Below are 10,452 nucleotides of genomic sequence, written 5' to 3'. Positions count from 1 at the left end.
ACACACACACACACACACACATACACACCACACACAGTGCAGGCGGTGGGTGGAGGCCTGAGGGATTAGAGAGATAGAGACACTGTCACTCAGAAGAGATTAGAATCTGGGCAGGACGTGTCCCTGCTGGAATCTTCAGAAAGTAGGTGCAGCTTCTGCGGCTCCTCGTGTCCAGCCCTCAGGTGATGTGTGATTGATTTTTCTTGGTTTGGTAGCTCTGAAAGCCCTAGGCTGTAAAAGGTTTGGGTCAACAATGAGACTTTAATCCACAGAGGCTTTCTTTGCCCGGCTCTCCAACACCTTCTCCTACCTGGAGGAGGGGCACAATGAAGGATCCTAAAAAGCTTGAAGTGAGTGTTCAAAGCTGCTAAGTGTTTTCAATTTGTGACTTTTTGAAAAAAGAAATACAAACTCTCTTAGTTTGAGTTAGGTTTTATTTCTTTAATATACATGCATTCATTTGAAAAGAACTAGTGATGTCATTAGAGAGTGAGTCCAGTAAGTATGGCATCACTAGAACTGAAAACCAAGTTTACTGTATGGTTTTAGAAAAATTGCTTCCTAATGTGTCTTTTTATGTGCTCTGTTACTGGGATGCATCTTTGTTGGAAATGCTGTCAGTATCACCTTGGTGTCTTGTGAGGTTTCCCCTGATGTTGGCCACCTGACCTGGGACGGAGCCCAGTATGCTCCCTTCTCCTTGTGTTTCAGGTGGACACCAACCTGCTTGCAGGGAGGAAAAAGTTATCAAACATATGCTCTTGGCAAGTTTGGGAGCAAGGAGGAATGCCATAGATTTTTTTTTCCCCATTAAAGTTTTCACTTTTATTGGCAATTTAAAACCCAAAGCATTGTTTACCACCTGTCAGACTCACTCGTAAGGATTAACTAATAAAAGATTTGTAAAATGCTTCCTGAATATAAAATTCCATAAATATGCAAAATAGTAATAATCCCCCCATTGTTAAATTTATGTAGCTGCTTCTGCCATGCATACAAGATGATTCAGAATGCATGTTTCCTGTCAATTAAACAATGAGTTTGGAGTAAAATAATGAGTTCAATTCACATCCTGTGAAACTTTGAAATAAAATTTCTCCCATAAGGCACTATCGGCAGAGAATCATAAAGTAAGCAGCATTTCAAAAAGTTATATATGGGGGCGCCTGGGTAGCTCAGTCATTAAGCGTCTGCCTTCAGCTTAGGTCATGATCCCAGGGTCCTGGGATCGAGCCCCGCATCGGGCTCCCTGCTCAGCGGGAAGCCTGCTCCTCCCTCTCCCACTCCCCCTGCTTGCGTTCCCTCTCTTGCTGTGTCTTTCTCTGTCAAATAAATAAAATCTTAAAAAAAAAAAAAGTTATATATGGAATGGCACTTACCTTATGGCTGGGGGAAAGGGGACCCAGTGAACTTCTGAAACTAAGAAATGTTCAGCCCTGGTTCAAGTGTGCCTGAACCATAAATACTCCCTCACGTTTTGGGTACGTCTAAGGGGAGAGCAAACGGATTTTGTGGGATGGCCTTAGAGCTAGCTGTCCGCTTTAATCCATGAAATACGCCTCTCGGTATTTTAAGGCTAAAGTTCAATCTGTGGTTTTGTTCACAATGAAGAAAATTTTCATAGTTACTTAGATAAATTATTCATTCTTCCGATATCATGGGCTTGGTTTTTAAGTATCCTTAATACCAGCAATCATTTTAATATCCTGCAGATAATTAAATTAATTTGTTCCCAGTGGATTGAGGGACATGTTAACATCACATTTTTCTCTTTACGTCTAGTTAATAATAAAGTGTCTCATTTTTCTGCTTACTGGTCTCCTAGAGTAAAACCTGTTTCTTATATGCTAATTGTAAGTATAAATATTACTAAAGATGGTCTTTTCTGTTTTATGAAGACACTGTAGTTTCCCCACTAGCAGATTAAGCTGTGAGCAGAACCACGAAGTTGGGGATGTTTTTCCTGACATGTTCCCACCTTCAGTGGCCCTTCCACATTTCCTCCACTCAGCCCTCAGATGGGTAGCTGCTGAACAGGCCCCAGCCTGGTATTCCAGAACTTCCCCTCTGCTAGCAATCTTCCTTTATCCAAATAACTTAACCACTGCCCTACTTATTTTCCAACAGTTTGGTATGGGTGACAGCGCACTCAGTGAAAAATCAGAGGAGTTTGCATTTATCAAGCACCATGCCTGTGATATACCAGGCACTGAGCCACATTATCTCATTCAATCCCTGTAACAATCTCATGTGGTCGATGTCATCTGTGTTTCACACAAAAGAAAACTGAGTCTCAAAGAAGCTCTGGTGCCCAAGGAGGAGCAACTGATGAGTCAAAGAGCTAGGATTTGAACCAAAGCATTGTGGTGCTTCCTGCTGCATTGTGATCCTGATCCCTCAGAAGGGCTCACATTCTGGACTGAAGCATGACTAACTGGCCATTTGAGCTCAGATAAGTCCCTTAAACCCTCTGGGCCTCTGGTTTCCTTTCTCTAGTTTTGGATTAAATTCTCTCTCAGAGATAGAAGGGACATTTGGATGCCAAGCACATAAACTGCTCCTCCCACGGGATTCCAGAATATGCTCTTCCCTGCCCTGACCTTTCCTCCAACCCCCTCCCTGGTCTCTTTTTCCTTCCTGCCAGTCCAAGTAAATATCGCCCCCTCCAAGAAGCTCTTCCCGAACACTCTTCTGTTATTTTCTATCTCGGGCCGAGTGATCCCTTTAAAACACTGATTACAAACTTCACTTATTTTATTTATACATCTGTTTATATGTGGCTATTGTTTTTACCTTCTCCATCATTCCCTCGATCAGACTGTAAGCCACATGAGGCCAGAGCTCTTTCTGCCTGACTTTTTTCATTATTGTATTCTCAGGGTCTAGCACAGTGACACACAGCACATAGCTGTGATCAGTAAGTGTGTGTTGAATAATTATGAATTATATGATTATAATTATATAATGAAAAATTATCTCCTACAAAGGACATGTGCTAATGGCCAATATATTGTCCCATCCCTGGGAAAACCCGAATGAAGCATCATCGATTTTACACTGTTACAGTGAGCCTGAGTTATGAATGGGGATCCAAGTATAGTAATGGAGACAGCACGACTACCCTGGGACGCCCTGGACAAGCAGACACACTGCACATGGTCCAAGCCCCATATCTGACAACAGAAAACAGAACCTCAGAATGATAATAGGAACTTGGGCTCAGAACATACATTGGAGACCAACTAATGGTCCAAATCATTGTTTTATGGATGAGGACACACAGAACATAAATCTGTGCGTCCTGACTTCCAGACTAGCACCCCTCTCACCAAGAAGTCAAAAATCCCAGGGACCACCCAGTCAACAGGGGTAGGGAGCATTATGCAAGGACACTTTTTTTTTTCCAGAAATTCCAAAGAGCCTTAGGTTTCCCAGACCAATCCTGGATAGCAGCATTGGTACACAGCAGAACACTCTACTTCAGATAATCTTTTTTTTTTTAATAGATTTTTATTTATTTATTTGACAGAGAGAGAGACAGCGAGAGCAGGAACACAAGCAGGGGGAGTGGGAGAGGGAGAAGCCTGCTTCCGCGGAGCAAACAGCCTGACGTGGGACTCGATCCCAGGACCCTGGGATCATGACCTGAGCCGAAGGCAGAGGCTTAAGGACTGAGCCACCCAGGTGCCCCCCACCCCCCGCTTTTGAAAAGCATGAGAGTGCATGATCTATTTTTGAAAAATAAATACTACCTTTAAAAAAATCAGGTATGTTCGAGTAGCCTTGAAAGCAATTGAATTGCCCTTGAAACATACAAATCTCCTAGCCCTTATGTCTTTAGTTGTGAAAATCCTCAGGGAGTCAAGGAGAACTTTTTTTTTTTAAGATTTTTAAAATTTATTTATTTGACAAAGAGAGATAGCGAGAGCAGGAACACAAGCAGGGGAGTGGGAGAGGGAGAAGCAGGCTTCCTGCCGAGCAGGGAGCCCGATGTGGGACTCGATCCCAGGACCCTGGGATCATGACCTGAGCCGAAGGCAGTCGCTTAACCAACTGAGCCACCCAGGCGCCCTCAGATAATCTTATTTTTAAGTTTTGTATGGCCTGTATAAATTTCAGTGACTCATTTACTATTTTAATGATCCATCAGGCAGCCTTTTAATATCTATCATTAGTTTACCAGTTCTGTTTAAATGCTGGGGAGCTCCAAATGGCAAATCTACAGGGCTGAGCATTTACCACTAGCATGATAGATTCAAGATACATTTAAGAAATGATTGATATTTTGAACTCCAAATGATGCTGGCTTGTTTTTAAGGACTAAAATAACTTTTCTTCTCTAATTTAAAGAGCAATCCTTGCTAGAGTATTACATCCCATAAAAAAAGCAGTCCTCAAACTTTAGAGGGCATAAAAATCATCTGGAAGGCTTTTAAAAACGCAGATTGCTTAGAACCTTTCTGCACATTTCTGAATTAATAGGTCGGAGATTGGACCCAGACAACTGCATTTTTAACACCTTTCGTGACTTTCTCAAATAGTCTGAAGACTTCACTTTGAGATCCAATAATATTTTTAGTATGTTTTTATTTTTCCCAGGTTCCTTATAAGAGGATTTTTTTAACAAAGATAATTAGGGAAAAGTTTGATGTGTTTGAAGCTAGCAAATAGCATACTAGGTATGATGGGAATCTGTTTCCTTGTAGCAAAAGCTGTATATCTATAACCATGATATAGCTATTGGGTTTGATATCGGCCCCAATTCAAGAATGTTCCAAAATGTTTCTGTTGGACCACAAAAGTAAATCAGTAATTAGCAATAAGTTTACATGTTAAGTTCTGTGGAGTAATAATGAAGCCCCTTGCCCTCCAGATGATTACATTCAGTATAGTAGAGAGATAAGGTTAATATCCACAAAACATTCAAGGAAAGGGCTGCAGATCAAGTACATGATGCCCGGTTACAGTTGAATTTCAAATACACAACAAATCATGTTTTAGTATAGGCATGTCCCATATAATATTTTTATTTGCTAAATCTGGCAACCTTGCTCAGTGAACATTAGCATTTAATGTCATCAGTTTCCAGAACTTGGGGGTGGGCCTGGCGGGGGAGAGGGGGACGGTAATACTGAGTGGTTGTTAAGCTTTGAGAAACTGATACAAGCTCTGAACATGCTCCTGAGAAAAAAGCCCAATAGCACTTTCCAACAGAACCCTCATAGTATTCCATGGATCCCAGGCTGCCAAAGCTCTTGGGAACATCAGGATCATCTGCAATGTAGACAGTAGAGGCCAGCTCTTCAAACTACTTCCTCTGGGCTCGTGGGTTTAGAAGGTAGCTTGGAAAAGTGGAATGTGAACTTGGCCTTTTTTTTCTTTTTTAGATTGTATTTATTTATTAACTTGACAGAGAGAGAGAGAGTACAAGCAGGGGAAGCAGCAGAGGGAGAGGGAGAGAGAGAGGCAGACTCTCCACTGAGCAGGGAGCCTGATGCGGGGTTCGATCCCAGGACCCTGGGATCTGAGCTGAAGCTGAAGGCAGGTGCTTAACTGACTGAGCCACCCAGGCACCCCTGAACTTGGCCTTTAAGAGCAGGAGAATTTAGCTGGATTGTGGGTTTAGGAGACTTCTTAAAGCTCTGACAGAGGGCAGGTTCCCTTAGGCTTTGAAGATACTTAGTAAGGAATATTGAGAAATTAGCTTGGACTGGTTTTTTAAAAAGTCCAGATTGTGGACAGCCTTAAATTCTAAAGGGTTTTTAGACTGCCTATATTGGGAAACAGTGCATCCTTAGTGATGTATCGGTGAGGGATGAGAAGACCATCAGACAAAGGGAGATGGCAGAGTGAAATTGTAGGTGGCCTGGGCTCTAGGGTCAATAGGCCTGGTGTAAGCTCCTCCATTAACGAAGGGGAAGCCTTTGGTGTGGTGTGCAACTTCTGTGGGCCCCAATCTCCTAAACTGGGAATTGGGAATAATAATAGGAGCTACTAACAGGGTTGTTGTGAGGATAAAATGAGGTTGCACAGTGTTGGCACAGTGGGTGATAGCGCATAAATATTCAATCAGTGGTCCCTACCGCTAGGATATGGACAGTTTGGGGGAGTTAAAACAAAAGAGAGAGAAATGACTGTTTGACCTGGATTTAGGGAAAGCTTTAAAATCTCCCTTTTCCAAGTTAAAATTTCATTATCAAAAAACAGTAAGCGCAGAAACAAGTTAGTAAAATAATGTTTGTATTTTTAACTGAGGATCTTAAAATAAATACATTCAACTCTTTGTTATTATTCCTAGGAGAGGGAATATTATGGACACTCTAAATCATATACTCCGAGCCAAAGTCAAGGAAACTTTAATTGCGTGTGTTACTTTTCATAGCAGATTTGCCATCTTAACGGTTTCGCTTTGGCTGATATTTAAATTAATTTGCACACGATAAGCTCAGACTAATCATTCAGAAAGTTGTTCCCCAAAGCCATTTAAACCACAAAGCAGATGAGTTTATCGGAGAGAATTCTCGCAACCACCTGCCTTCCCAGAGCTGACTGATAATGCAGGAAATGGGATCATAGGGGCTCTGGAGTTCGACTGTTTAGGTTCCAATCCCAGCTGTCTCCTGTGACCAGCTTTGTGACCAGGCAAATCGCTTTGCTTCTCCAAACCTCAGTTTCTCCCGCTCAGTAAAACAGAACTAATAGCAGCCCTCCCTCCCAGGGCATGTGCACAGAGCTCTCACATGGGTTCTGGGACCCAGGAGGCATCCCATAGAATTCTGTGACCTCAGTGTCATCTTCATCTTATCGGTATGTTATTTGTTTAATATATGCATAAAGAATTTAATTCGGGAAAACATCTAATAATGTGGGAGATAGTTATGATCTTTAGTCACATCTTAATTTATTGATTTACACAGCCAGGGCTCTTTAGAGCATTTTCCAAACCAGAGAGTACAATGTTCTTATTTCAAAGAATGTTTAATCCCAGTTTTCATGATGTGTCGCTTTCTCCAGCTCATCCATCTTTAACTTTTACAGGGTGATTGGTGCCTTTCTAAGGAGCTTTGGGTTTCAAACTGTATATTAAAGCATCTGGGCCCTAGAATTTACTTGGCTCATAAACCTATGGTAGGGAACAATACAGGATTGGTTTACGGTACATTATAGTTACATGTATGGCAGTTATATTTTATTTGGGCTGTGCTGAGCACCTTGAGGGCATCCCCCACAGTGCCTTAAAGATGGGAGACTCAGGGGCGCCTGGGTGGCCCAGATGGTTGGGCGTCTGCCTTCGGCTTAGGTCATGATCCCAGGGTCCTGGGATTGAGCCGCGCGTCAGGCTCCCGGCTCTGTGGGGAGTCTGCTTCTCCCTCTCCCTCTGCCTCTCCCCCTGCTTGTGCACTCTCTCTCTCTTTCTCTCAAATGAATAAATCTTAAAAAAAAAAAAAAAGATGGGAGACTCAAATACTTAATGAATGAAGTTAATGTATAATCTTTTTCTGAAGATACATTTTCCTCACATTAGGAAATCTAACTTTAAAAGAAAAGGAAAACACTTCTGACTTTCATGAATAAGAGCATTAGTCTGATTATTCTAGACTGAAGTACTGAAAATGAATTTGGAGATCTACCACTCATATTTCCTAGAAGACCTATGGATTATAACATCTCCCTTCTTCGCATTAGCTGGTCCCTTTATCTCAAATATTCTCCCCTCAGATATTGCTTATTTGTTTTATGTTCATTTTTTTTATTGTCTACCTTCACCCCCACTGGACTAGAAGCACCCTGAGGTCAGAAGTCAAGCCTACATGTTTATTGCTGTTTACTGCTCTAATAGCTACTGAGTATCTATTACAGGGCCAGGCACTTAGTGGGTAGTCAATAAATAGCCTATCATTAGTTGAGTGTCAGAAGACTAAGACCTGGTCTTCTGTGGTTATTCCACTACAAAGCAGTAATCTTTTTTTTATCTTTTGGGTCAAAATCACCTTTCAGAATTGGATTAAAATCATGAAATGCCTCATTAATAAAATTTTACATGCTCAAAATTTTGCATATAATTTGAGTCCATGGACCTCAGGCTAGGAATCCCAGTTCTAAAGGTATATATATAAATATTAAGAAAATCTAACTGAAATATTAAACTAAGTATCACAAAAAATTTAATTACTATGAATACCAATGTGTTAATATTCATGCATCTATACTAATAAATTATATGTTGTCTTGGGAAAATTCTGCAACCCTCCAAAGGAAAAAAAAAAAAAAGGCATCCATAAATGCTGAATGTTTTATTTATACGCTGGAGAGGATTTAAGGCTTATAGAGAAAGGCTAATAAAAATACATACTGTACAGCAATATAAAATATATTTCAAATAGGTAAGAAAAAATGAGTCAAAGGAAAAAAAATAAGGCTAAAAACATAAGATGGGGCCAGGAGAGAGATTCATACTCAAAATTTATGCCATGAAATTCAACACTCTTGCTAGAAGATAGTAACAAATTTTGTTCTCAGTTTTTAGCAGCCAACGTGAAGGAGAAAAATATAATCAGTTATGTCCTGTAGAGGGTCATGTTTTACATATACTTATAGATGAATACATGGATATGTATTTAATAGCAAACTGCTTCTTAAAAGAAGGAAGTTTCAGTATCATAATAAAGAATGGAGATTATATTTCCAATGTTTGTGGCAAGTGTCCTTGTACCTGAGCCTGAAATAACCCATAATAAATGTTCAAACACAACTGGCACTTTGGATGTTTACAATGAAGATGGCTTTCCTTGCAGAAAGAGGCCTCATGAGGTCAGTGAGACCCTCACAGAGCTCAGAGGAGGAGGGGTGGGGGACAGATTGGGAAAACAAAGAGCTTTCTCCATTGTCTTACACCCCACCCGTCCCTGCAGCAGTCCACCCTTTCCACTGCCACACACTATTTAAGTAAGATGCCCAAAGCTATCGTTCTCCCCTTGAAGGCGTATGCACCTAGGATGTTGACTAACGTTAAGTTATTCCCCCTAACCTTAGTTTCCTTGGATAACAGTCTGTCACGGGAACTTCTACGCCTTCTCTCTTTGAGAGAGCAAATACAATAACTAGCTTCTCAGAACATTATGTGGATTTGTGGCATTCTCGGAGGGGCTATAAATGGATCACATTGACAGCTTTATTTGTCATTCTTAAATGGAATGTGTTTTTCCCCCTTTGAGTTAAATCGAAATCAGATGGCATTTCTTATTTCAATGTAGAATGTTTTTACTCTCATAATTGCAAAATGGCATTCATAACTGATACTATACTAATTTACAAAATTTGTGTTTTATTATTGGGGGGGTTCTATTTGCAAAGTAACTGAGGGAAAACAACTTATGCAACATTTTTGTTTTGCCTATTTATTGAGATCCTGATATAGTTGCTAGAATTTTGTCACCATATGGAAGCAGAGACAATTATATTGCATGTAATGACATGGATTTTAGAAGCAAGGATATAAAAAGGCACACCCAGCAGAATACTCACAATCCAGAGACTAAAACATTTTTTAAACATCTCTCCTTTGCCTCCAGAGACCATGTCCCTGGTCTCAATCATCTCTTCCTCTCCCTACAATGGCTCTTGTTCAATATATGTAGGGGCAAAATGGCAAGAATAGAGTTAAAAGCACTATCTTCATAACTTAGCATATTTCTCATATGCTTAAACCAGTTGCTTTGGGGGGCGCCTGGGTAGCTCAGTCGTTAAGCGTCTGCCTTCGGCTCAGGTCATGGTCCCAGGGTCCTGGGATATAGCCCCGCAGCAGGCTCCCTGCTCAGCAGGAAGTCTGCTTCTCCCTCTCTCACTCCCCCTGCTTGTGTTCCCTCTCTCACTGCTCTCTCTCTCTCAAATAAATAAATAAAATCTTAAAAAAAAAAAAAGTTGCTTTGGCCCAGGTGAAATTTTTCATTAAAAAAAAAAATCCCCCTCACTGGGGCGCCTGGGTGGCTCAGTCCTTAAGCGTCTACCTTTGGCTCAGGTCATGATCTTAGGGTCCTGGGATCGAGTCCCACATCAGGCTCCCTGCTCAATGGGGAGTCTGCTTCTCCCTCTCCCACTCCCCCGCTTGTGCGTGTGCTCACTCTCTCTCTGTCAAATAAATAAATAAAATCTTAAAAAAAAAAATCCCCATCACTCCCATCAACCCACTACTCAATCTGTGTGAGAAAAGAAGCCCTCCTACTTTAATTTCTTAAATCCTCCAAAAGCTCCCAGTGCTCGTTACTGATCTCAACACAGTGCTTATCTTTAGAATTTTCAAACACTACGCAATGGGTACATTTTTCACACTGAATTTATATGTGTTTATTTTCATGCTCATTTTATACACGTGTTCAATAAAGTCAACTTTACCGAGTACCCACTAAGTGCCAGACACCGTTAGGATACAATGAACAGCTTCAGGTATCCCTT

General features: G+C 41.0%; 1 protein-coding gene across 1 annotated transcript in view; it reads left to right on the top strand.

Annotated features, from left to right (window-relative positions):
• The window catches only part of LOC118019527 (rho-related BTB domain-containing protein 1), a 120,038-nt gene that overhangs the window by 870 nt on the left and 108,716 nt on the right, over positions 1–10,452 (top strand). The window lies entirely within an intron of this gene.

The sequence above is a fragment of the Mirounga leonina genome, unplaced genomic scaffold, assembly GCF_011800145.1.
Source record: "Mirounga leonina isolate KUSES-001 unplaced genomic scaffold, KU_Mleo_1.0 Mir_108, whole genome shotgun sequence".
Taxonomy (NCBI): domain Eukaryota; kingdom Metazoa; phylum Chordata; class Mammalia; order Carnivora; family Phocidae; genus Mirounga; species Mirounga leonina.
The sequence above is the reverse complement of the archived record's forward strand: the minus strand, read 5'-3'. Positions and strand labels throughout refer to the sequence as shown.